This window comes from Rissa tridactyla, chromosome 2 (genome assembly GCF_028500815.1).
Source record: "Rissa tridactyla isolate bRisTri1 chromosome 2, bRisTri1.patW.cur.20221130, whole genome shotgun sequence".
Classification (NCBI taxonomy): Eukaryota; Metazoa; Chordata; class Aves; order Charadriiformes; family Laridae; genus Rissa; species Rissa tridactyla.
In genome coordinates, this window is record NC_071467.1 from 71,405,450 (window position 1) to 71,433,008 (window position 27,559).

General features: G+C 40.7%; 1 protein-coding gene across 6 annotated transcripts in view; it reads left to right on the top strand.

The window, feature by feature from the left end:
* The window catches only part of PTPN3 (protein tyrosine phosphatase non-receptor type 3), a 202,833-nt gene that overhangs the window by 56,698 nt on the left and 118,576 nt on the right, over positions 1-27,559 (top strand). The window contains exon 1 of one of the 6 annotated variants that reach the window (XM_054192935.1): positions 10,665-10,831. The exons of 3 other annotated variants lie outside the window; for them this stretch is intronic. The gene's annotated coding sequence lies outside the window, so the exon portion shown is untranslated. Of the gene's footprint in view, positions 1-10,664; positions 10,832-11,256; positions 11,278-20,236; positions 26,207-27,559 lie in introns of those variants that run through there. 2 more of the 6 variants (XM_054192937.1, XM_054192936.1) reach the window with 2 other exon arrangements.

A 27,559-nucleotide genomic window follows, 5' to 3' on the forward strand; every position in this document is an offset into this window, starting at 1 on the left:
GTTTTACCCCTCTCATGACTTTGCTTTGCCAGACATGTGTCTGTAAGACACACCACAGTTCCTTAAAAACAAATCATGTCATGTAGTAAAAAAAATTACTTTAAAAGCATTGTGTCAAAGACTATTTCTGTTCCCAGCTGTTAAAATTGTAGCACGTCTTCGCTATTTTCTTTGCCTTTAGAAAGCTGCTGATCTTATATTAGCAAGTGAGCCTAACTTTACAATTGGAACAACTGATCAAATACAGTGAAATCGACAGTGAGGATGTTAAAATAAATATTGTGCAGGAAAAGAAATGTTGCTATTTATGAAGCAGGAAAGGTCACAGGCTATAGAAAATAATGAATGCATTTATCTGAACCACAGTATCACAGTCAAATTGAAAGCCCTCTGATCAGTGAGTCATCCCTTTGCAAACATTTCTCTCTTACATCACTTACAATAGAAACTTCTTGTGTAGCTTCTGCCTTTGTTGCCAGTGTACGAATCACCGCGGCATGGCTGTAGGACCCCATCATATAGCCCTTGCTCCCATTTAATTCAAGTGGAACCTTGTTTGATGATGAAAGTATTGCAGGAGGGAACCATATTTAAAACTCGGTGACTCATTCATCTTATGCCTTTTTTTTGGAGTCATTACTGGGTCATACAACTATATATATTTCATTCACATTCCCATTATAGTTCCTACTTATAATTGTAGCTATTTTGCTCCAATTACTTATCTTAATAGAACCGCAATTTCTAACCCACTGCAAGCAATTCCCCCCTTTATTTTGTGGTCTATTCTTTGACAGTTTTTTGACAGTCTAACCTGAAATTTCCAGGTAGTAGCATACCAGGTTACAGCGGTGTTTGGCATTAGCTACTTGGAGCTATTGAGTCATAAAGAAAGGTTTGGAGGAGAAGCATCAGGAATGGTACAGTTCTATTGTAGTGAAACAACTGAATATTTATTTGCATAAAGGCCAAATAGCCTACTCTTACCAATTTAATTTGTTTCTTTCTGTACTTAAAATAGTCTTCCAGCAGTTACAAGATTTCAAAAATCCTTTTGCTTTGCTATTTCCACCCAGGAAAGAAGTTACTATCTTTTTATTTCTTTTTTTTTTTCTTTTCCCTTTTGAACAGACATGAAAACTTAAGATATGTTTCAATAACAAACACATCAGTTTATAGAGAATCTTATCATGCCAAAACATCTTTATGCACAAGCATCGGCAATGAGATCAGCTCTGCTTTGAAAACAGTTTTTGTTAGCTATCGGGCTTTACAGAGATAGTAATGTTACCAGCGGAATGTTGGTGATTACGTCATATTTGTAATTCTAGAATTATAAAAGTCCCATATGGAGTGGAAGGCAGGAAAGAAAGAACATGTGACAGCGCTATATACTTATTTATAGAAGTGGTAGTTAACCCAAAGGACCCAAACTGTTCATATTGGCAAGCCAGCTCCACACAGGATCCCCATGCATCCGGGCATCGAAAACTGCAGTTCCCAGTGGAACTAGGTGCCCGGCAGCATCCAAAATCCTTGTTTTCTTCCTACACTTCTGAATAAAAATGGCAAAACTTCTATATGTGATCCTTCAAAAATCACCATGCCCTCCCCCACCATCCTGAGGATTTCAGAGCCATTAGATGCCACTCTTACCACATGTTTAATCTAGAAATGCTGTCTTTGATCCTTTACCAGGAAAGTAGGAAATAATGATTTGACGTCTTTCTCTAACTAAAGCAATTCTAAAAGGTTGCTTCGGCACCTGGTCACTCTGGGGAATGGGTCTCTCTCTGCTTGGCATAATTAGGAATGAGAGCACTTGACTGCAGTGCCGGGACCTGGATAACAAACCTTGTTCCTCTTTACTCTGGAAAGGAATGAGTCAATCTAAGGATCTAAAGTATGGACTTAAGAGTCCAAAATAGCAGTAAAGCGCTTACATCCCCTGGCCCACTCTGTAGAGAAAAGCAATAGAAGCATTCATAGCAGATTAAAGACAACCAAGCCTCTATTATGTATGAACAAAAGAAATAGCCAGTGACAAATAACATCGAGAACATCCCCCCTCCAAACTATTCAAAAGAAGAAATTTCTAAGGCTGTTATCCCTTCCTCCTGTTTCCTCTCCTTGCCCTCCCACTGCCTCTCATTACCCAGCAGACTTCTACTATCTGCAAGCATTTACTCAGCACAGAGCCAGGGCAGCCTAAGCCAATCTAAGGCCAGGCTGTGACAAAACCACTTTTCCTTTGCTCTGGACATGTTTTCCTATTTTTGCTTTGCAAGGACACCAGGGTCACCGCAAATCCCATCACAAGGTGATTCAGGGAGACAAAAACTAATCACTGTTGTCTGGGTAGCTTTGCACTGCCCCAAATTCTAACTTTTGAGAAATCATGTTGAACTTGAGAAATGGTTTTGCAACAAAGAGGAAAAAATCAGGACGCTATGATTCTTCTCAAAACTGGCCAGTATTTTAAAAGGGTTCAATAACTCCCCAAAAGATAGCTTTGTGACAAGGAATACATATAACATTCCAATATTAAATGGGACCCTGTAATTGAGAACTTTGCTGGGAGGGCACAATTATAAATCTGTGAATGTTTTTGACACCGTTATTTCCTAATTTGGGAGCGCACGACTTTGCAGGTTTAATGCTCTCTTTTACTTCTTCTCTAGGTGTGTAATCCGCAGAACGATGATAGTCCTTTCAGAGCTTCAGACCATTTCTCTCGAGAGTCAGGATAAGTAGGAACAGCATGAAAGGCCAGATACAACATGGGTGTTTAGAAAGCCTACAGTGGGACTTGGACTAAATTTAAAACTGCATTATATCCCTTAGGGTTTATAAGGCAGCAAATCAGAGACTTTAGGGGCACTTGATTTTGATAATGCACAGCCTACGTTCTTTGAGTTGCACTCCTGCAGACACTCATGTATGCACCAACAGGGTTGTGAAACCATGTCTCAGGTAATACCTGGTCTTGATGGGAATCCAGAAATAAGGGACATAACTATGTCCTACCTGTGTTCAAGACCACACTTCCAGGAAATAAATCCCAACTGAACAGAGGTGTCTCTCTAGAGCACCTGAGGCAGCCATGTGAGAATTAACAGGTATCTGTGTAGGGAGAACTTCCCACCACTAACACCGGCATTTTTCTGCTGAAGATGTTGACCAAGCACTTCTGATTCGGTGTGTTGGCAGTTCTCCAACACAACATGAGCTAGAAAATTTTTCCTACATACTCTATTGAAGTAGCCCAAGAGCTGCATGTAGAAGTCCTGATTTTACTCCAGAGCTGGACATCTGGAATTTGAATGCGACAACATCCAGCTTTTAAGTCCTCTGACACATACTGTGTTTTGTGCATGTCACAACAGATAGAGCCAGACATATACAAGATATGTTTAGACGGCTCATAGGAAGAAAACCTCTCCAGCTGCTTTACATCCTAAATACCTGGAGCACAAGACCTCATAGTTACTGAAAGTTTATAGTTAAATTTAGAACTACTTCTCCTCCCTTCAAAACAGGGCCTCATTAGTATTTTCACTGTATAGATTTTTAAAACATCAGTCTGGAAATCAATTAGTCTGGTCGAGCTGTTGCCTTCCAATCCCCAGACTCCAGACCTAATTCTTTATGTCTTCTCCCCTTAGGTACGTTATAACCCTGTGTGCTACTGGACTGAATTGTGCTGAATACAAAAATGTTGAGGCATTTGCACATTTTATTAAAAACCTCTTAAAAGAAGTATAGTTAAGGTTTTATTTTTTGCATTAATTGTGACCTTCAGAAAGAAGCTGCTCTATTTCTAATCTCCTGAAACATATGGTTTTCTTGTCAGGAGGTGGAGAGTGGGTGGGAACAGGGACCCGATTTTTCTTTTTCCATTTTTGAGAGCATTAATGAACACTGCTGTATGATAACACAGGCAAAAGGAAATGCTATTTGTTCCATTTATGCAGGACGCCAAATAGGGCAGAAGCACTAATGTCATTAATTGGCCTATATGCCATCTGTTGGAAGGTGCTTTTGCTTCTCACAATGGTCATAGCAGTATTAGCAGCAATGCAGCAACAACAGTTACCCAGTTAAACAATCTGGGCAGAAATGGTTCACAGAAAACTAGTAAGTGTGGAGTTGTTCTTTTTTTTTTTTTTTTAAAGAAAGTCTGATTGCAACAGATGTGCAGGTAGGAACAAATGAGGAGACTGATTCAACCCCTCTTAAATAGAATGATTTGATAGGAAATCAAGCAGCAGCAAGACATCATGATCTAATGGCAGCCAGGTTAGTTTGGCATACATTGCGATGTAAATCAGAATAGTAAAAGCAGCTTCGGGTTTTGGTTGTTTTTTTTTTCCTTTACGGCATATATCAAGTCTCATCATTAAGATTTGTTGGTTGTCTGCTAAATTCAGAGCAGCATTTCTCAAGGAACCAGGAAAGTGACGTGTTAAGTTTAAAGACTTTTCTTCCAGCTTGTTTATATACATGTGAATCAGGAAACCAAAAAAGAGAAGGCACTTATTCAATACAGGAGACTAATGATAATGTATTGCAGCATACGATATTCGGAGTTCACTTAAATATCGCACTTTTCAAAAGAGTGTAAATGGTGCTATTTTACTTATTTTAGCCTGCAGCGCAATTTCTATTCTAAAGCTTGTATGCTTGTCCCTCGCTTTAAAGTTGAGCTCGTACTTCACTTTAAAGCTGACACAACCAGTACAAAATTAAAATGGACAGCCTGATCAACAACATTCCCCACCCACATCATGCAAATCAATCAACCAGAATGACAAGAAAAGTGCCCAACACTCCCCGAAGGCTCAATTCCATATCTTTCAAGCTTCAATTAAAGCAGCTTTCTTCAATGTTCCATCTCGAATTCAAATGACACAGAAAGTAAAATGGGCTCCTGTTATACTTTAGGGAGTGGTAATTTTGAAAGAAACAAAATATGTTTTGCGGAAAATTAGCATAGTGCCACGTTGCTTCTCTTGTGCAGCTGTATTGAATATACATACTGGTTCATTTAAATAAGATCCATTTAAATATGCTTTTCATGGTTAATTGCTAAATGTAAAACATTTGCAAATTTTAGACAAAGCAAAAATTATTTGACACTTCTTTCCTATGAATCATATTTTTTTAGATTCAAAAAGATATATCCTGAAGTAGGGAAATACTGTTATAGGTGAATGCAAGAAAAATACGTGAGTTATAACAAGATCTCCCTTCGCCATAATTTTGAATAATTATGTATTACTGATAAGAGGAAATCATTAACTGGCCATAAGGAGGAGTAAAGGTAGACCAAGCCAAAAAGACAATTTGAGATGTGTGCTTGTCAGTGACAGAAAGGCCAATATTCGTGTTAATACATATTCACCATACTACTGATCAGATAATCAAAGTAGAGATAAAAATTATTACTTAATTTTCTATATGTGTATGCACAGAGTAATTTTCCAGCAACTTATTTAACTTGCAACATTCTGCTTACATTTAAATAGTTGAGTTGGTTGTACTTTCACTGGTTCCCTTAGAAATACCTTTTTACAGTCTGGTATATTTTCACTGCTAAGGAGTGCAACATTGTAGGTACAGCCCCAGTGTCAATTTTTCCATGTACCCTTCCACTCTGTTTAACCAATATTTCATGACACATATTTCACTAATCGGCACATAACATGACTTGCTTCATACATGCCTGTAAGTAAACGTAGGCATTTTTGACAATCTCAGCTGAAGTGTAGGAGAAGGATAACATCCATGAAGACTGTGCAAGCACAGAAATTACTTTTGCCAGACCAGGTACTGCCTAACAGCTGAGCAACCTTCACTGCTGGCGTGTACACTCCTAGCCTGTATTCACTTAAACCACTGTTTTGTGATAGTACGAACACACCTTAAGTCACTTAAGGTTTGTTTTTTTGGAAAGTTCACTGTTGGTTTATGTTTTTAAAAGACTGAGATTTCAAAATACATCTCATGAACTTGAGATAAGGACAGTTGTTAGAACTTCAGTATCTCTGGAAGTGGAGTGAACCTTCTGTTGTGCACACATATATGGATCTATCTACAAGGCAGAGTGACCACAATATCTACAGTTTGGGTTGCCAAACATTTTCCTCCTAAAGACACAGTTTTAGTTACAACTGTGCCAAAATTTAATTATTTGGGATGAAGTTTCCTATCATGAGCATCTGCCTCAGGCTGAACTGAGTTTAAGCAAGATTTAGCCTTTTCAAGAAGAAGAGTTAGGATAAAGAATTGCTAACTAAAATCAAACACACAAAACTCCTCTTTGTAACTATTGAGAAGCTTCAGCACGTTGATGATTCTGACAGCAAGGAGTCTTTTGCTGACCTGAAGGAAATCCTCTTAAATTTGGCTGATTAACTTCCAAAAATCTCTGTGTTTGCACATATATATATATATATATATATATAAACACACATACATATATATATTTACTCAGTAGAGGTTTGCTGGTCTTGACAACAGAAGCCTAAAGCATTTTCCTTCCACAGGTCATACAGACCACGGAGATGGGTTCATAGAGGCCTTAGGAAGTCTTTCTCTACTCTTCACTAAAAAGGGATCAATCCCCAGATACAGGATATTTACTTAAACTACACTTAAAACATGCAATGAAAAGGTTCTGCCATTTGCTTAAGTAGCTTGGTTTACATGTAGAAAGATTTGTTCTAACATGTAGTTGTAATCTTTGCTTTGAATGAAGCTGTTTGCACTTCATCCCAGCCACAGGGGATGTTGTACAGGACTGAAGACAGTTGTCTTGTTGTCTTGTGCCCATCCCCAGCCTGTCCAAATCTTTAACTTTTCCCTATTAGATTTGTTTGCTAAATCAGTTATTCATACTTCTTTCCTCTAGGTTGTCCAAAGCTGGATACTAACTCTAACAGAATAATTTTATCCCTTTCTTAAAACATACTTTGTGCTTTGCCTCCGTCTAAGTCACAGCCCAGCAGTGATCAGGACTTTTTCCTGCTAATCTTTCTCTGGCTACTAACACTGAGAAAAGAAAGCCAGACTGTGGTTTCATAAACTCGCTAAGGGGTAGCATAAGCCGGCTATGCTGCTCAAACAAGCAGCCTCCTCTTCTACTCAACTTTTTACAGTGCTACATTTTTCCTTGTATCACTACAAGTTAACCCAACTGGAGGACTTATCTGTATTAAAAATAACACTACCCACAAGTTTTTTCCTTACCTAGTTTTAAGCAGTACCTGATCCCTGTCTAGGCAGCTGCACAAACTGCTATCAGAGATGTTTGCTGCCGCAACGGCACTTCTGGGTGATGCTGAGGAAGTCACTCCAGCAGAACATCTTTCCCTTCATCAGTAACAGAGCGCTTTCCTTGTCTGAGTAAGCTGAACAGAGGTTCAGGTTGTGATATTTTTTATTTAAAGAAGTGCTCAGAGAAGTGACTAAACACACAGGAACTGAGAGTTGAAAAACTGTGTCCTAGATGTCTTCAGCCGGATACTCAACAGGATGAGAGCAGCCATCCAGTGTAGGTGTTAACGGGCAGTGAAGGCAGCTGTCGAGACATGCAGCGAATGGGAGACAATCCTGCAAAAAATAGTGTGTTTATGTAATTACAGAAAATAACAATGCCTCTGCCACAAAGGTGAGACAACCTTTATCCTGTTTTGTGGTTTTTTTTGGAGCGGGGTGGTGTTTTTTCTTTTTAATTTCAAGCTGTTATTTTCATGGAATTTGTATTTTGTCCACATTTTTGATTGTGATAGGAAAATGACTAACAGGTAATTAATTTATATTTATCTAACTTAGCACAGTTTTAACAAACAGGTGATGTGTGGGAACATTCACACACAGAAGTGTTTTTGAAACATGGCTGTTTTGTTATAAGCTGATATCACATTGGTGGGAGAGATCATCTATTGGTGAGAGAAATTCACTAGCACTCCTATGGCATCCTGCATGCGGCAATCATAGCTATTATATTCCTGCTTCTCTTCCCTGCTCTTAATCAGTATAGGATTCTCTGCCTTTCCATACAACCAAGGCATTTGTGAAAGTGCTTTCCAAGAACAGAATTTCGGAGCTGTATGTAATTGTGGGTAATAGAAAGCTGCTGTTTGGTCCCATTAAATCTGCAACTCTCAGCCAACAGAGTGGGGGATACTCTTCGTCACTGGTATGACTGACAGTACTTGGTACAACAGAAAATAGTTTTAACATATAGGAAGACTGGGATTACGTATTTCCTTCAAGGTCTGACAGTATAATTTCTGATGTTGTAATGAAAGAGTTGTCTAGCTGCACAGCTTTGGTCCTGCTGGAAACATAGGAACTGTACAGTGAAATCAAATGCCTAATACACTTCGTATTTCATCTCTGGAAATCATCAGGCCCTGATTGTGATTAATCGGAATGTATTGGCTATCATGTCACTAAATTAATGCACCTATAGGCTTACATGTGACTATGTGGAGGGCAAGATGCAGGAATCTTTAATATGGGGAGCAGCAGTTTAGCCTTTGGCCAAATGTTAGCTTCATGTACCTGTTACGTAGCACATTTTACTGCATTCCCCCTGAAGGAAGAGGTGATGACTATCGCTCACAAAGTACTTTGTTTAGAAAATGCAGAGTATCAGTTTTAAGGAAGTTTAACTTCCTTCCATGGCACCAAAAATGTTAGAGGGGTCTAATCCTCACTCATTAGAAGGAGAGGTTCTGGTGGAAACACACTGAACTAATGAGCTGATCTGGGATGGCAATGCCAGTGCTTTTCTACAAACTCTATCATTCCAGAGTTAATATTCTCACACTCTGGATGAATGTTACCAAGTTAACAAGTGAACTTATTCCCACTTTGAATCTCAGAACTAGTCAACTGGAATGAAGCTTGTTGACTTTGAATATTTCATTAGGATTTATATGTGTGGAAGATTAAGTCTATGCACCTTTTATAAACAAAGAGGGATTAGATTATTAGACAGCTTCTTCAGTCAAGTCTTTTGGAAAGATCGCTCTTCAGGGTAAAGTGTTTATGAGTGTAAGACAGAACTGTCCAGAGGAACCTGCAAGAACTCTGAAAAACCCTGTGAATAAGCCATGCTGAGCAGCAGTGTGCATTGTCCCTGCTGGGAAAACGTGTGATATAGTTATGCTCCTCCCAGTACTCAAATTGAGATAGGCATTACTGTGTAGACATGCACAAACTGGCTCCCATGCTCCTGCCTTCACTGCATCTGGAGTTGCTACCTTCAAATTGCTTTAACCAAACTCGCCAGCAGACTGGTGTACTGAGAAATGGCTGACCAGATGAGCAGCACAGAGGAAGCAGACTGCAAGAACCAAGTTGCACTTAGGAAAGCTGTATCTCCACTGCCAGTGTACTTACACTATGCAATGCAGCACAGAGGTCCCTAAATTAAGTTTGGAAAGGGTAGTTTTGGAATTTGTAACAATATAGCTATGTCAAGGAAGAGTCTGATGTGCTTTTCTCTGGCACATCTGTGGTTTTCTCTGGATCTGTGTCTGTTGCACAGAGCTTCTGGCACAGCACTTCACTCTCTCCCTGCCCCCATCCATCGTATGTGTTAACAGAGATGTCTGAGGACAGAGTCCAAAACAGACCAGGAAAGTAACATCTGGATTTCACACGTTTTTGGAGAGGTTTTGTACATGCTTGAACATGGGCTGTTCCATTGATCTCATTTACAGCTGCATTAGCACAACTGTGCCACAAGGGCAGGCACAAGCATCTGGAAATTTCTTTAACCGGCTTTGCCACTGGAGAAAACATACCACCAGATTGCTTGGCCATTGAGGTATTCAGCTTCAGCTAATTAGCTCTGCTGAAAGGCTCCGTTAATTAGCACGGGTGTAGAGTTGCTCTGACACAGTTATACTGCTTGCAAGACTGGAGCTAATCCCTCTGCACAGTGCTGCACTGTGTAAGTAGGGTGGTAAGAGGAAAGCTGGAGGCACGGCACATCTCCCCATGTCTCATGGGGACCTCAGCCTGCGCCTTGCTGGTGGCTGGACCTGTCCACCTCCCATCAGGAGCAGCAATGGGGTGGGGTGTGCTATAAACCACTTTTTTTGAAGGTCCTTCGCATCTCTCCGCACTTGCCTCATCACTGACCCAGGCGACACGCAGGGAGACACCACGTTCCTCCTTTCCTCACACAGCCCATCGCCTGGCCGGGGCCTCAAGCGGCTGAGGCAGGCCTCCACAACCTCGTGCTAACCACCGCTGAAGCAGCGCGCTAGAAATCCAACCCGCCCGGCAGCCCGGCTGTGTGGCCCACAGACCGACCGGCTCCGCGGACAGGCCCTCCCTCCCCTCCCGCTAGGGCAGGGACCGGGACCGCCGTGGCCGCCGCCCGGTGACAGCTGCCCATGAGGCACCCCCGCCACTGCGCATGCGCGGAGGGGGCTGAGGGAACCGCTCACCCCCTTCCGGAAGCGGCGGAAAGTGCCGAAGGCACCCGAGCGCAGCCGAAGCGAGGGGTTGAGGGCGGTTGGGGCGGGTGGGTCCCGGCCGGACGCTCCCGCTAGGGGGCGGGCGCGAGCGGGCGGGCGGGCGCGCGAGCGCGTGTCCCGCCCCTCCCGGCCCCGCCCCGCCCCGCCCAGCCCAGGCGCAGGAGCCGGCGGCGGCGGCGGGAGCGGGGTCGGTTGCGTGGTCCCGCGCTCCGCACCTGCTCGCCTCGGTCCGCCCGGTGGCGGCGGCGGCGGCGGCGGCGGCCGCCGTAACGGTCGTAACGGCCTTCTGCGCCCCCTGGGGGAGTGGGGCGGCGGCGGCGGCGCGGCAGGTACCGGGCGGGGCGGTGGCGGTAGCGGCGCGGGGCGCGGAAAGCCGGGCTGCCGGGGAAAAGTTGGCGCCGCCGGGGCGCCTCCGGGAGGCGGGGGCGGCGGTGCCGCCGCGGCCGCCCTCGCGCCTCTCTCCTCCTCCTTCTCCTCGGCTGGTCGGCCGGCAGAGTGCCCGGGCGGGCAGCTGGCCCTGCGCCGGTGCTGGTCTGGCCGCTGGCCCCGCGGGAGAGCGTGGGCGAGGGCTGCTCCCGGCGGACGGCGGGGGCTGGAGCCGGGGCGAGGTGGGGAAGCGAGCGGGAAGGTGAGCGGCGGTGCCGGGCTGGCTGTCAGCCCGCAGCCCGCCGTGCCGTGCCGGCGGGGAGCGGGCGGCTCGGGGCGCCTCTCCGTTTTCTCTTGCCCTCCGCCCCGTCGGTTTTCAGCGGGGCGTGAGGGCCCGGCGGCTGGGCAGGTGGGCACCGTCGGGTCCCGGGGGGCGGGGAGGGACGGGGGAAGATCCCGTCCCGTCTCCGCTCGCTCCTCTGCTGACTTTTCTCATAGAGCTGGTTTGGCTCCTTCCCTCATCCGACCTTTTCTTCCCCCAATTCGTTGGCGGAGCGCCTCGCCCAAGAGTTTTTATGGAGCCCGTCCGGGCACCGAGTGGTTAGGGAGGGTTAGGAGAGGGGCGCCCCCGGCCCTGCCCGCACGGGCGGGACGGGGGGACGGACGGCTGCTCGGTACTGGTCTGCCAAGGGAACCAAACTTGAAAGCCCGGAGATAAGTAGTTTGCGGTGCTGTGGCAGGAGCTACCTCATCTCAAAGGCTGCCGGGTCTCCACAGCGGTTACTTCCAGCGTTTTGGGTGCAGAGATAAACTACAATACATAATATATCCATATCTGTAATACAACTAACGTCTATATAATAGATAAAGATATGTGAAGTGTGGAAACAAGTCACCTTATTGGTGTTGTGAAACAGATGCAATGGCAGTGAAAGACGGTATTTCTTTTAATGTAAAATTCCCATTCATCTTACAGCATTTCTCATTTCCTCTCTCTACTGAGATTATCTGAAGCAATTAGTCAGCCTCTCCTGTTGCACCTCGCTTTCCTCTTTTTTGAAGATACGGGTTTGTTTTTTTTTGGGGGTTTTCCCTGCTGGGATGGTTGCTTCCCTCGTGGCTGTACAGCTTGTCATACAAATTGCTCCAGCTCTAATAGAAATCAGAACAAATTAGTGCTTTGATAATATTAAATACTGGTATTGCTACTTTGATCATCCAAAACTGTCTTTTTGGTAGAAATATACATTACTGAAGTAATAATTTTGGAGAGTATTGCATAGAAAAAATACACATCTAAATTCAGTTTTTATAAGTAGAATACTTATGTAGCTTTGGCGGAAGTTGCACTTTCACTTTTTTTTTATTTTAAATTTATCTGAAACTGATCTGTAGAAGAAACAAATTGTCCCTATTACCTGGATGGTTTTGATCATAAAGGAAACCGTTAACAAACAGGAATGTGGGGAAGAAAAATCTGCTTAATTACCATATCTGGAAAAACTTGCTAATGAAATACAAATACTAAATTTTTACGATGATGACGTTCTCTCGCACTGTCTTGTGGCAAAAATGTCTTGATGGATTGGTGACAAATGTCTAATACTCTTTTTTATTTATTTCATAAGAAAAATGTGATATTTCACATATTTCTAAGTACACTTAAACCAGCTCATTTGTAGAACCAACTTATGTTGATGAGATTGTTTTGTTTCACTCAACACTCTAATTTTGCTGGCAGTAGATTCCTGGAAAAACATTTGTCACATCTCTCTGTGATTTAATAAGCATTTCTTATGTGTCCGTTATCACCTTTTTGGCACGTTCTAAGACTAGTTAGTTCATGATTCCAGGACAGAAATTTTCAGTAACATCACAGTGACATGTGGTACTATATGATACTTAACTTTTTACCCCTATGCCTCCAAAATACTTTTAGTACAAATTAAGACTGTAATAAGACTATAGTTAAGTGAACTTTGTAATTTAATAGCATATCCAGAAAGCTCTATAATTGCTTATTAATTTATCATTTTGTGTTATTGGTGTAATATGCTTAATGGAGAAAATGATAGAGAAAAAGCTAGTGTGGTAGCAACCTTACCATCTTGCATATGTTCATGACTTGTCACATGATAAATCTTGTTTTCATCCACTCCAGTGGTCTAAAATAGCAACTAATTTCTAAAGATATTTGGTGGCTTTTTTAATAGTCAGTATTGTAACAGTGACAGTTGTCCATACAGTTGTCTCAGGGGAGACAACTACCTGAAAGGAGGTTGTAGCGAGGTGGGGGTCGGTCTCTTCTCCCAAGTAACAAGTGACAGGACAAGAGGAAACGGCCTCAAGTTGCTCCAGGGGAGGTTTAGGCTGGATATTAGGAAAAATTTCTTCACCAAAAGGATTGTCAAGCACTGGAACAGGCTGCCCAGGGAAGTGGTTGAGTCACCATCCCTGGAGGTATTTAAAGATGTGTAGATGTGGTGCTTAGGGACATGGTTTAGTGGTGGACTTGGCAGTGTTAGTTTTGTGGTTGGTCTTGATGATCTTAAGGGTGTTTTCCAACCGAAATGATTCTGTACATTTCTAAGCTGTGACCTACTTTTGGTACTGATGGGTAAATAATAGCTTTACATAGACACAACACTGAAAGTAGTGCATATAGAAGGCATCAATGTTATAAATTCTCCAAGGTGGACTAAATGCAGGCACAGTGAGCAGTTCTTCTATTTTGTCATTTGTGTGTTCACAAATAATATTTACTGTGCTGGCATCTATTTGTTAATTACAAATTGAGCAGTTAAAAGTAAACAGAAACTTAATGATGATGAGGGCCATTGTTACCAACTGTATTATTTTGAATACGGTAAATGTGCATTGTTAGTTTTGTAGGAACCTTGTGGCATGTTTTCTTGTTTTTTTGTTGTTTTTTTTTTTTTTTATGTGAAACAATTCCATAAGCTTTATAATCATGAAGTTGAGAACTGGTTGCTGTCACAGGTAACAGCATGTGGTCATCTACTGAAAAATTTATGCTGAAGTGGGAAAGTGAGAGAACATTTTTTCAGTTGTTTTCCTAGAACTACAACTTTGGGTATACTAAGCAAAAATTATTTATTTTAATTCCTCCTTGTATTAGTTGGTGTTAGTTTGTAGCATTGGTTTCTCTTATCTTCTGGCTGCCTACTTGTAGCAGTATAATGTGTATTTTGTTTTATGGTGTGAAGTGCATGAGGTCAGTTGGGGGGGATTTGGCACAAATTGATGAGCGCTAGCTGCATTCAGCTTGCAGGTGTCTGACTTGTGGTGAGAATCCGTAGCTCTGACGTTTCAGCCCCTGATGGGAGCATCAGATACCTTGGGCTAGAACATGGGATGGCTCTCACTTGAGTAGGAAGCTACCCAAATCAGTCAAAAGGTAATTCTGAACTGGGGTTGTCTCTTAAGCCCACAGGAATGGCAGGGTTTAGGCAACTTAGTCCAGGCTCCGTGGAAGTGTCAGTATCAGACAGAAACACTCTGCCTGCAGTTTTGTTTTGGAGTTGGATGCTTTTCGTGAGCTGTAGTGTTTTCTTGTTATCAAGGCCTAAAAATCAGAAGGTGTGTACCTTCACTTACCTCATGATAAGTGTGAATTAATAGCAGGTAAGTTATTCTTCTCTTGGGGTGTTTACTGAGGGGAAAGAGCAGGCGCAGAGGCAGTTGGAGTGGAGTAACAGATGTGCTGCAAGTTCCATCCTGACTTACCTTGAGATAAGTTATTCTAATCTCCCCATACCCTAAGATACCATTGCCTTCATATCAGCATGTACTGAACCTTACCGAGTTCTTATTTCTATTATTAGCATTGTAATATGAAACGTAGTCACTTGTCCTGTATAGGACTTTGTATTCCTTTTCTTTCTTGTTTTCATATCCCTGCACAGAAAATACTTCATTAAATGATAGGAAACCAGATAATACAGAAAACATTCTCCAATAGCTTGCTTTATAAAGCTTTTTTTGGTCTTAATTTTTCCTCTTGTTGACAAACTGCATTCAAAATCTTGAAGAGCCTTCTTGCAAGTGCAAATGCTGGTGTTTCCTTATGTAATTTGGTCACTTGAGCTGTGCTGAAATCACCATGATGCTGAAGTCTGGTCATGCCTGTCTGCTAGATTTTATGGTTTAGATTTCTAAATATTGCACATAAATAATGGCAACAAAGGGTTCCCATCTGCTGAGCCAGGAAGATTCAAGAGAAACTTAAAAACCTCATAGGTGCTTGGTGCACTGCTGTACTGTTGTTCATCTGGCAAGTCCTGCGTGCTCTTGGCTTGCAAGTTGGAGAAGTCCAAACAAATTCTGGTCTCTGGGCATACGTTTGGAATACAGATTCTCCATCTGGCACTTTTCACTAAGATGTGAGGTATTTTTAAGTCAGTTTCTGGAACAAAAGTTGGAGAAGATACAGGCAGAAATGTATCCGCCTTTTCATCGTTCTGAGAGTTCCTCTGGCTTTGGCTGGCACAATTCCACGGTTTGAGGGCCTTCTCTTCTCACGTGGCCTTGCTGTCTCATCTCAGCACGCATCTTTGTCCAATAACAGTACCTCTCCTTTTAATAAATGCAGTTCTGTCCAAGAATCCTCACCATTGATTTAACAGGAGAACGTATCACCGCATAAGATGTGCAGTGGGTCTCTGCAGGCTGTAGGTCCTTAGTCTGAAGACAGCATGTTATCCTAATTGCCTCTGTTTGAAATGGAGATCATCAGGATTGTGCTAATCTGATTGACTTCTGTGACTGGGTTTCCCCTGTTAAACTTCTGCAAATCTCTCTTCAATATGAAGATTAAAGAACAGTAGGCAAGTAATGCAGATTTACAGACTAACCAGAAATCAAAAGAAACAGTGAAGCTTGAACATGGTACAGGTTTATGTTAATCTGCCATATTGGCTGTAATTTCATCAGTTCCCTCTCTAGGCAAGTTTAGGTTTCATACAAGTGCTTACAGAAGCATATGTTGGGGGGAGGGAGAGTGTCCCAAGCTTTGAAGCATGACTAAAAGCCCTACTGAAGAAACTGTTTTTCAGAATCTGGATTTCAGAGAAGCAATTCAAGCTAAGTGATCGTAATCCCTTTTCTAGCAGAAAGAATTCGAGGCTTTTTGAAAGGTGTTGCTTTGCCAAAAGTGAAACAGATACTTTTCCTTGCATCAGGAAGTAGAAATACAGCCAAAGTAGTATGCTGCATGCTTGCTGGTATTGACCAATTCAGTATGTTTCAAGAGGTAATGTAGTAACCCTTGTCACAGCCACCTACTTTCTATCATCTTTATCAGTGAGTAGCTTTTATCTTCCTAATTCACCCCAGTGGCCTGTCTGCTGTGAAGCTGGTTAGATAATTATTCTTAATCAGTACTATGCAGTATTAACGTAGTAATTTACCAGTCATAGGGATCCCTCGTTTTTCTTTTTAGAACTTCCCCACTAGGATTTAGTGGTGGTGTTCATAGAAATTCATGAAAAATGGGAGCAAAACCCAATCCTTAATTCCAACCTGTACATGTGTGTTATCACAGTAAAGTTTTACAAGGGGTTAGACAGGTTTTTCGTCATTCGAGGTGAAAACAATATCAATATATTTTCAAGTTCTCTGCAAGAGGAAGAAAACTGGATGTAGGGAAAGCGATTCTAACTCTACTCTGCTCATCTATTGTAATGTAATACGAAACTAATTACTTACTGTTCCTTTAAGTTCACATAACCTCTCAAATAAGAAGCTAAAAGATTTAATTTCTGAAATGATAAGGTGGTCAATACTGAAGTATGGTTTGCTTTTATTTTTTTTTTTTTTATTTTCTGTTAGAGAAGAAATGGTAAAATTGGTGTGAAAACATAAAATGCTTCAACATTTGTAGCTGGCAAATGCAGTTCCAGTGGTTTGGTAGCAGCTTTAATTTTAGTGATTCTGACAGATGCCAGCAGTACTAACCAAGGCTGGATGCCTCAGTGATACGGTATAAATATCAAGTAAAATATGATATGTGCACAAAGTAAAGCTTCCTTTTAATTTTTTTGTATATCAAGAAACAAAAAGCTCCATTTCTTTTTAAGTAATTTATTACTTACACTATTAACCAGGTGTTTGGTTTTTTTTAACTTAAACAAGACTTTAAAATATAGCTTTGGAAAAAGAGCAGTTGTAAGCAACTGAAATCAGGTGAAGTTTTTCAGTACTAAGTCAAATGCTGTTTTGTTTTGCACGTTAAAGTACCAAAGTAGTTACTATTTGACATCTTGTTCATTGATTTCTCACTGTCCTCTCCCTCCACCCCCAGAGAGATTTTAATCTGGTGTGTGTAGTGTTATGGAAAGTAAGCGGTTCATAACGCCAAGCTGTGATGAGTAACCATGGCTATTTCCCTTGCAAGTTATGTGATATAGTTACACTCTGTGGAATGACGCATTTTATGAATCAAAGCTGGGAGCCTGAGCTGTGACTTGTATACGCGTGGGTTTTTGTGCTGTAGTGTTGTTCTTGTGTTGTTTTGCCTACAGTTGTGTGAATATAGATCTTGTTGTTCAACATGGGGCATTTCCCAGGGACTGGCCCCAAGTATGCAGGGGTCTCACCTCTGCTCTTTCTTTTTTGGTGGTTTCTTTTTAAGCTTAATAATTTTATCCCAAGTATTGGATGTATGTGCAGATGGCTTCTATTTCTACATCTATATGCTTTTCATAATTTTGGCAATTTTCTGTGTTTTTTCCATATTCTTACATAGGTGGGAAAGAACTGCACTTCTTGAACTGTAATGGTACAGGTAGAGGCACAGCTTTTGGTTGTAGGCAAACTTGGACATGTACCTGATGTTAAGCTCATGCAAGGATTTTTTGATTGTTGTGGTTCTTCAATGCTAGTGGTTTGTCTGGAAGAGGGTAACTTCTTGAATGTGTTCTAAATAACATATTAAAAATCTGTAGTCTACGGATAAAGCAGGCTGCACTGTGGTCAAGTTGAAGATCAGCTAGCACATGCTAAAGTATAGCTTGCCCTATCTGCATGTTGTTATTCCAGAATGTGTTAGTCCGTGTTTACTATAGGAAAGAAGGGCGTCTTTGAGCAACCTAGTGATAGCAAGTTGTCCTGCTTGGCTTTCAGTCGTTGTTATAGGATGGGACAGTTTCTAGTTTTTGCACATACTTCTATCTATATATAGATATATCAGTAAAGATTTATTAAAGCACCTTGGAAACTTGTTTAAAAAAATTCAGCTAAGGACCTGGCCTACAGTGTGGATTAACTCCATAGTTATGGTATAGTTCAGACTTCTGTCATGTCCATGGCGTCTTGGTTTTGGGTCCAGTATGTAATGGATTTTGTTAATTATCAGAAGGCTTTAAGGAGGTAAAGATCTTGAACTCTGACAGTTCACTCTTTCACATGGTGCTCTACTGTTGCCTAACTGAATTTTAAATCTTGATTCTCTCAAATCATTTATCAATTGATGTAATTGTTTATTAGAACTGTCCTTCTGTTAACTTGAGTGATATGTAAAGTCCGGTTGCAATTTCAGTCTCTGTTCTGCCCATTGCCACCTCCAACTATGGCTTTCTCAGATACCTAGTAAAAATAGTGTCAGATTTCACTTGATGGAGACTCATTGGTGAGCTTTATTTTTGGGAAGAGCCACTCTCAAAATCATCTTGTACGTTATTCAGGATTAGTTTGAAAAGAGATCATGCCTTTTGGGAATCTTTTTACAGAGAGATCCTATTTTATTAAGGATCATAAACTTGTTTCACCTTCAAAACATGTTTCTGTAAATAGAATTTGTTTTGCATGACACCTGAAAAAGCTGCTAAGAATTTAGTGATGTGTGAGTTTGAATATCTAGTTAAGAAGTTACTGTCCATGTATTTGATAAAATAATTTAAGAAAATAGTAGAACAAAACAGTTAAGGCTAGTCATTGAGGTATGCAGCTTTTGATGGCTGTTTGTTATGATTTTGAAAGCTAGTGATGTAAATGCAGATTTATTTTTTTCCCAATATATAATTGTGGGGAACAATTTTGGGAAGGGGATTAATAGTTTACATTTTACTCCAAAAGCAATAAGCAATTTGAGGTATCTCTGAGAAAATTCACATTTGTAAATATTTGACAACTCTTTGTCTGTGAAGATACTTGTGACATTGTACTTCGTGTACATTAAATTAACAGTAGCTTTTAATAAGACTGCACACAGGTACTTTTTTATATTTGCAGCCACGTAGAGCTGCTTTTATTAAAAACTAAAAAACCTTCAGCAACTGATTCTTCTTGCTTTCAGATTTGTTTGACTTTAGCAACACAATTGTTCTTTGAAGTAGTTGCCAGAAAATTTCATAAGCTGAGGGAAAGTCTGTGGGACTGCGCCAGTCAGGGCGCACTACTGATGTGGCAAGAGACCAAAAATCCCTGACAGATTTCAGAACTCCCCAGCAATACTCTTGTAGTAAAGCAGCTGTATTAATTGTAGCTTTCCATTCATTATATTCAGTGGATTTTGAATTTATTTTTCAGCTTTGGTTATATATGCTTCCTATTCATATTGAAAATGCACACCTGGAGAAAAAGATATCTATCTGAAGGAAGCTGGTGGTTTGGCACCTGGGAGATGATAAGGCTCCAGGATTAAGGGGAACACAGTGTTTTTTTGGCAACTAGGAAGTGATTCAGTGTTTAATAATGGGAAAGGTTGTGGTTTTTTTCTCTTAGGCTTTTCCTGAGCAGGTATGACTTTATTATTTTTCAGACAAATATTTAAACTTTTCATTCATGCTGTCCTGACATGTGGTATCTTTGACCAAAGGTACCAAATAACTTATGGAGCATGTGAGCGTGCTGTTACTATTCAATTAAGAAGCACTTAATTGACTAACAGCATTCTGCTTCTAGCCAGTGCACTGTATATATCAGGTAGTATCTCTGTGGAATGAATAGGGAGCATCATACTTTTGTTGTAGCTGAATGCATATGCTTGCAACATCATACTTCTTCACAGTGTGAAATACACACCTATCTGCCAGCATAATAGTAACAGACAATTTTTATTAATAGCATGTGCTTTTCTGGTACATTATTACACAATAATTCATGACCACAATGACACCCACCCCCACCCCAAATGACTCTTTACAAATATGCAGTTGCATTTGGTACAGGACCTTTGATATCTTGTTGTAGTGAAACCATCTGTGTGCTTAATATTAAAGGAGAGGTATGTGTTGTGATGTTACCTTTTTTGACACAAGCTTCACATGTTTGGTAAATGCTCAAGCACAGACAGAGTGCTTTGAACACTTTTTTCCCCATTTCCTTAGAGATTTAATTCCTTATCAATATAATACATAAGATAAAGGTGAATTTATGCACTTAATTTCTAACTTGTTAGGTAAAGATGGGAGATTCTGGTTTTTTCTGTTGTATCCAAGTGTTTCACTGAGAATTCTAGGAAGAAGTTTGTGGCTTCTTTCCAAGGATTACTTGTTCTGTTACCCAAGTGTAGAGGAAAATCGCTGGAAGCCCTGCTCCAGGTTTTCACTGTGGCCTGGCTGCTGAAACACATTCCTGCCTCTCTCATTGGGGGATTTTTGTTTGTTTGGGTTTTTTCTTCTTAATTATGAAATTCTTGTGTTTTGATGTGGTGGAAGTACTACACTTAACTCTATGTTCTGTAATGTAAAATTAGTTATTTCTCCTTATCAATATGAACAGAGGATCACAACTACGGAGTTGTTTAAAATCTGTGGTAAATTGGTAAACTGTTATGACATCTTAATATATATTGATCTGAGTATATTGGTTTCAGATCCTGAGACAGCGGTACATTTGGTTTTGCAGTAAGTGTCACTTATCTAACTGTACTTGGTTTCTAAATAGATATATCTGACTGTGAGCAATCTTAAGGTTTTGTGGCAAACAGCATGATTTAGTGGAATATGAAGCTGGGTATGTTCAGAATAGGCCTAGTAATAAAGGTAACTTGTCACTAGAATAACTTACTGTAATTTGTGTTGAATTCGTGATTCTGAAAACATTGATAAATGGCTGTAAAGACATTGTGATGTTTTTATATAGGAAATCAAACTTACTCATAATGTGTTACCCGTTTTCCCTAGATTGTGAAGGAGAATGCTGACTCTTTATTAAAAGGAGTTTTGATGGATAACATACTTTTCCATAGCATCTGGTGAAATTAGTTAATGCATTGAACTGCAGTCTTAACAAGTGAGCCTGTAGAATCTGATGTACCGGGGTCTAAAGTTAGCTCTGTCATCCCCTACTCTCAAGAGCAAGAGATTTTGTTACTATTATCAGTTACAAACTCTGTTACTTGTTAACCAGTGTGTGCTATGTTTGACTGGTTTGGAGTAGTGTCCTGTTGTGTGCTAGGGTCATCTGTGTTTGTTTTTTTTCTAATTACCCAGGAAGTAAATCTTTCCCAGTGTAAGAGAACTGGTTTAAAATTTCTGGTTTGGGTGTCAAAGCAAGCAGCCGAAGGCAAATGCGAGGTGTTTTAAACTGGTATGAAGAAAATAAATCTGCATGTTGCTTAGTCTGCCAAGTGCCCAACACTGTAGCTTTTTTTTATCACCTCATTTACCAAAGGCAGTTTTATTTTTTTTTTGTCCCCTGTCTTTCCCTCTGCCTCCCATTGCCCAAACATTTGTAAACAGAAAACATTAACTGAAGGGCCAAGCTTGGCTTACATCCCTTCCATTTCTTAATTAAGTAAAATTACTTCTAAGCCCAAGGTAACATGCTTGCGCTTATAACTTTCTCTACAAAAGTAGATTGTAGGCCAGATGTTACAGAACCTATGAACAAAGTGTTCCTGTAGGTTTCACCTCGATTGAGTGGATGGTGTCAGTCCTGTGCGTATTGATGGTCCTCAGCTGCCACATGCACATACCCAGAATTGTGTAATGGCCTTTCTTGTTAGAGATGGCTTGCATAGTTCATTGAAGCTCGTTTGCTTTTCTTTCTGGCAGTGAGGAGAAAAACTGGCTTTACCACCACTTGTTATACTTTACAAGGCAAAGTTGAACTCTTAAGACAGGTAATAAAAAAAGCCTGTTTTACTGGATTGAATAGACGGCAGCTTCAAGGTGATCAGCGAATGTGCCTCTTGCCAGCAGATAAGGTCAGACAGTGTGACAAGCCTGGCTTTATCCATCTCCTTCCTTTCCATCCATTAAGATCCCTTTTGGCAGTTGATGTGTGACGAATAAGGAAGGTGAAAGTTTCTGTTTCATCAGTACTTTTGACTTTGATGTCCCATCAGGTGACCTAAAACAAGATTGAATCAAATGAACATTCAACTCCTGGGTCTGTTTTGTTGTCTAAAGAGCATACTGGTTGTCCCTACTCCAGTAATTTGTAACTCTATTGGTTAGTTTCAACACATTTTATATTAAAAAAATAAAAGTAGAGATGTCTTAAAGACATTAAGCTGTGAACTATATAAAAAGGTTAGTGCCTGCCCTAAGGATAGGGCTTCAGTGTGAGGCTCAGCAGGTGCATCTGTGGTTTTGCCCACAGGGTAATGAGCGAGCAGGTGCTTGACTTGGGTTCCACCACTACCTGCATTGCCTCACTCTACATCCTCTAACTACTGGTTGGGCAAGACAAGAGGGGACTGGTGGTAGGGAAGCATATGTGGGACTCAAAGTCTTGGGGTCTGGGAGCAGAAGAGAGGAGGAGCTGAGGCTTGGAGAGGTGGCAGCCTAGGATCCTAAGGGTTGAGAGTAGTGCAATGTACATGATTAGGGGCATCCTGGCATGCCTATGCGGCTCAGTAGGACAGTGAACAGTGCTAGACGTAGCCACCAAAAGGGATCACTGATATATTCCCAAATTGTTAAAGAATAAATAACTTGAGCAGTTACATATATTATAAACTGCAGTTAGTCAAAATAAATATTTTGCAGACATTAATGTCTAATGCCTGTTGGTTCCTGCTGCGTTGCTGGTGTTTAGGCGTGACAGTTATCCAGTGTTGGATAATTTCTGCAGTAGAGATATTTCAGTCTTCATACTTAGACTATATTATTAGACAGTGTGATACATTAGGTTAGTGTGTTGAAATTTGAAGATGAAATTGTTAGTGTACTAAACTACCTGTTTATGCCTTCTTTTATTTGGTGGGTCTTTTTTTTTGGTGGTGCTTTGTTTGTCAGTTTGTACTGGTTGTTTTGGTGGGTTTTTTGGGGGGTGTGGTTTTTGGTTTTTTTTGGTTTTTTTTTTTACAATTAAATGCCTGGATATAAGGGAAAACACCTTTACCTTGATAACTATTAAACCCTGGAATAGGTTGCCTAGAGAAGTGGTGGGGTCTTCCTTGCTGGAAATATTCAAGGTTTGACCTGATGGGACCTTGGAAAATCTATTTTAAAGCCTCGCTTTCAAGAACTGTTACACTGGATGACTTCCAGAGATCTCTCCCAACCTAGATTTTTCAATGATTCTGTGATCTAGGTCATATATATCCATGTTTTTCTAAGATATTTGTGATAACTTAATGAAAATAACATTAGTCTTGTTAAAAGAATAGATTTATTTTTTCTACTGAAAATAAATGTGGGAAATAAGTTAGTCCACCAATGCAAAACTTTACCGCCACACAATGATACCCTTATTAAGGGAGTTGACGCTGTTGTTCTATATTAGAGAAACAGCTATAATACTGATACTCGGTTATTTTTATTTATATGAGAGCCAAGTCTTAAAATGAGGAAAAAGCTCTAAGTCAGGTTGCGTCCTATAGGATTTTGCTTAATGTACACCATGCTGCTAGAGTAGTGTTTAAAAAATTTAGTTTAAAATATAATTAGAAAGCATTTGACTAGTAGTACCAAATACCTCTTTTTTTATTTATTATTGGTTATATGTAAATGATGAATGCCTGAATGAAGATGATTTTATGGCTGAGTGTGTGTATATATATATAGACACATAATAAACATATTGATATGTTTTTTGCAGAACAAATTGAGCATATAAAGACAAACTTGTAAATAGTGGAGATGTTGCAAGACACTCTGAGGTAGACAAATCCTGGAGTTTGATTTTTTTTTTTTTTTTTTTTTGTCCCCCCTGTTTTTTCCAAAATGGCCAGCTGTAGTGGTTGGGCTTCCTGCAGCAAGTCTTTTTGGTTTTGTCCCAGTAGAAATCGTTCAAAAGTTGATGTACTCTTTTGACATTCCTGGTAAGAGCATGTTAAATGGCCTTTCAAATTGTGCCAATGAAATTCTGCTTTACTGGCTCAGGAAATAATCCTAAAATCTGTGTTAGCATGGTGATGTCTGTGTATGAAATGTGTACAACACAACAGAAAACCTGAAAATTTATACCTGACTTTCAGAATTGAACTTCATTGTCTCTTACTGGAGAAAACAAAGTTGAGTAAGCTGCTTCATGGGAAAATATACTTAAACATTCAAAACCTTGTGTGTTAACCTGTGACTGACTTGCAGGAAAAAATAAAGTGTAGGGACTACTTGGCTTAGTTATGACTTGGGTTGAGTTTATTTAGCAACTTTTGGATACTTGTTCAAATGCTTAACTTCCCAGTCAAAGCTGTGTACATACATACGAGTTAACTTTATAAGCCTGTTCTACAATGACTCTTCCTTTCTTACCTCTGAATTTGGCTGTTACTCTTAGGCTCTCTATTTTTTTCTTTTTTTTCCCCTCATTAAGGGGAAACTATGGCAGTTGTTTGAGATAGTAAAAGTATTTCAGCAGGGGAACAACCACTAACAAGGTCAGTGTTTCTCTTTAGTAAAAACTTCCTATTTTTTACTTCCTGTGTTGTTGCTGTTGATTTTTAGTTTTTTCTTTATTATTTGATATCTTTTTCCTTTGCATTTAGATCAACTATACTTTTTCTTTTTTTCCCCCCTGGCACCTAGCCACTTTAGGGGTTGTTCATAGAATCATTGAATGGTTTAGGTTGGAAGGGACCTTAAAGATCATCTACTTCCAACCCCGCGCCATGGCCAGGGACACCTCCCACTAGACCAGGTTGCCCAAAGCCCCAACCAGCCTGGCCTTGACCACCTCCAGGGATGGGGCAACCTCTTCCAGTGTGTCACCACCCTCACAGTGAAAAATTTCTTCCTAATATCTAATCTAAATCTATCCTCCTTCAGTTTGAAACCATTACCCCTTGTCCTATCGTTGCTCTCCCTGGTAGAGTCCTCCCCATCTTTCCTGTAGGCCCCCTTTAAGTTCTGCAAGGCCACAATAAGGTCTCCCTGGTGCCTTCTCTTCTCCAAGCTGAACAATCCCAACTCTCTCAGCCTGTCCTTGTAGGAGAGGTGCTCCAGCCCTCTAATCATCTTTGTGGCCCTCCTCTGGAGCTGCTGCAACAGGTCCGTAGTCCTCTTATGTTGGGAGGCCCAGAGCTGGATGCAGAACTCCAGGTGGGGTCTCACGAGAGTAGAGTAGAGGGGCAGAACCACCTCCCTTGACCTGCTGGCCACGCTTCTTTTGATGCAGCCCAGGATACGGCTGGCATTCTGGGCTGCAGAGTACACATGTTGAGCTTGAAGTGGTGAGCAAGGTATTTCCGTTGTGCTTGCTTGTGCGGTTTGGTGTAGATGTTTCTTACTGTTTCCTGACTCCTTAGCATAATTGTAGCCATCACAGACCGTGTTCAAACAGATAGTGCCGCTTCAGGCACTGGCATGCTGTCGCTTTTCTGTATTGATAGCTAGATTTATAATTAACTACTGTTTGCACAATTACAAATATAATGATTTAGGTAATACCTTCCATGAGCAGAGCAGGGAAGGGAGGAAAAGCTCCTCAAATAGACTAGTGCTAAAATAAAGGAGTTGGCGGTTTTAAATGCCCGCTTCTGGCAATGAGTCCATTTTCGCCAGGCAGGCAGCCCACAGGATTCCCCTGGGGTTTGCTCTCGGTGGTGAGGCCACAAACCTCCTGCATTAGCACACCTCGCAGGTGCTCTGGAAACACCATCCATCTCTTAGCGTTGTTTGTGTACTTGCTTCTTGTGCCCTGGCGGGGAATTATGGCCGTGTGGTTAATGAGTTGCTTGAACCTCCGCGTTGGGTTTTAGCAGCAGCAGCATGGCGTGGGTTGACGGCGTTGGACTTGCTGCCGCAGCATGGGCAGGCCTGTGCCAATGTTCAGGGCACTGGAGCCGCTCGCTTCAGGGGGTAGTGGGGGCTTACTTCCAAACTTGGGTTTAGAGCCTAGTTTGTGGTCCAGTTTTGGAGTTTTGCATGGCTGGAAACCAGAGGAAAGTGGCTATCTGAAACCTGCATTTTGAATTTTTGAAAAAGGTGTGTTTTACCCAGAAAAGAGGCAGGTCTTTTGTTTTGGTGTTTTTTGGTTTTTTGTTGTTTTATTTCAATCTTAATTAATACTTAAAATGAGGTCTTAGTTAGCTGTAACAAATTAAATTTTATCTTTTCTTTCTTTAATTTCCCTAATTTTGGCTTTCAGTATTATTATTCCAAAAGGTACATGACTCCTTTGCTCATAAACATTTCTAATCCTTTCTTTACTGCATTTGTAATACAGTTCTATTTTGATACTGAATTTCTTAGACTTGGTAACAATAGAGTTGACAAAGAGGGAACTGGAATAAACTTACTCAGTAGTAGCTGGACTCATAAATTTAGGAAAAAATTCAGTCTCATAAGGACTTTAACTGTTTTAATATCCTGCTCTCATTGCCTTCCAAATGTTTGTTTAATTAATCAAAACTGTTATATTAACCTTGTTTTTTCTTATGTAGCAAATTACAGTATGATTCTGCTGATTCATCCTATTCAAGTAAGAATGCACGTAGTCCACATGTATCTACACATTTCTTCCTTACAAGCTTAGTACACTAGAGTGTACTACTTTAATTTTGTAAAACTCTGGCAATATCTACATTTTTTTTTTCTGTAATAGTTTAATATTGGTCATTGAGCATAAAGTTCTTGGAAGTAGGAAGAAGATAGTTTGCTACACTGTTGTATGCTGAAATATGGTTGGAAGCTTGGGGTGGAAGAAAGTAATTAGTGCGGTCTATGACGATAGTTGTAAAAATGCTCCTGAATAGAGTTGTCATGTTTGTTCTTCTGAAGTTTTAATTTCTTTCTCTTTCTGGGGATGGCAATAGGGGTGGAGCCGAGGAGTTGGTCTGGAAGCATTTAAAAGTGAATGCTGGCAAAATATTTTATACTTCAGCAGGTCAAACCTTTATCTGTTATGGAAAACAAGAAGTTAAGATCTGTATTTAAGTGTAGTAGTGCCTGTTTGGCACAGAAAGTAATATGCATATGTGGTCACTACTAGTTAGCTGTCTGTACACTACATATTTGAGTAATGTTGGAGAAAAAGATGACAAATTCAGCAGTAAGGGAATGCCAAATTGTTGAATGAGATGCATCCAACTCCTTACCCAACTGTGCAGATAACATTGTTTGAGTTTTGACTCAAAAGCAGCGCTGTCAAGGAAACATTTCAGGCCCAGCATGAGATCATACTATCAAATATTTATGAAGGGAAACCGACAAAAGATGCTGAAAACCGACAAAAGATGCTGAAACTTCAAAGGGCATTTAAAAAAACAACCAAACAAAAACCTCACCACAAAACCCCACCCGAACCCCCATCTCATATTTCATGGTAATTGATGGTCT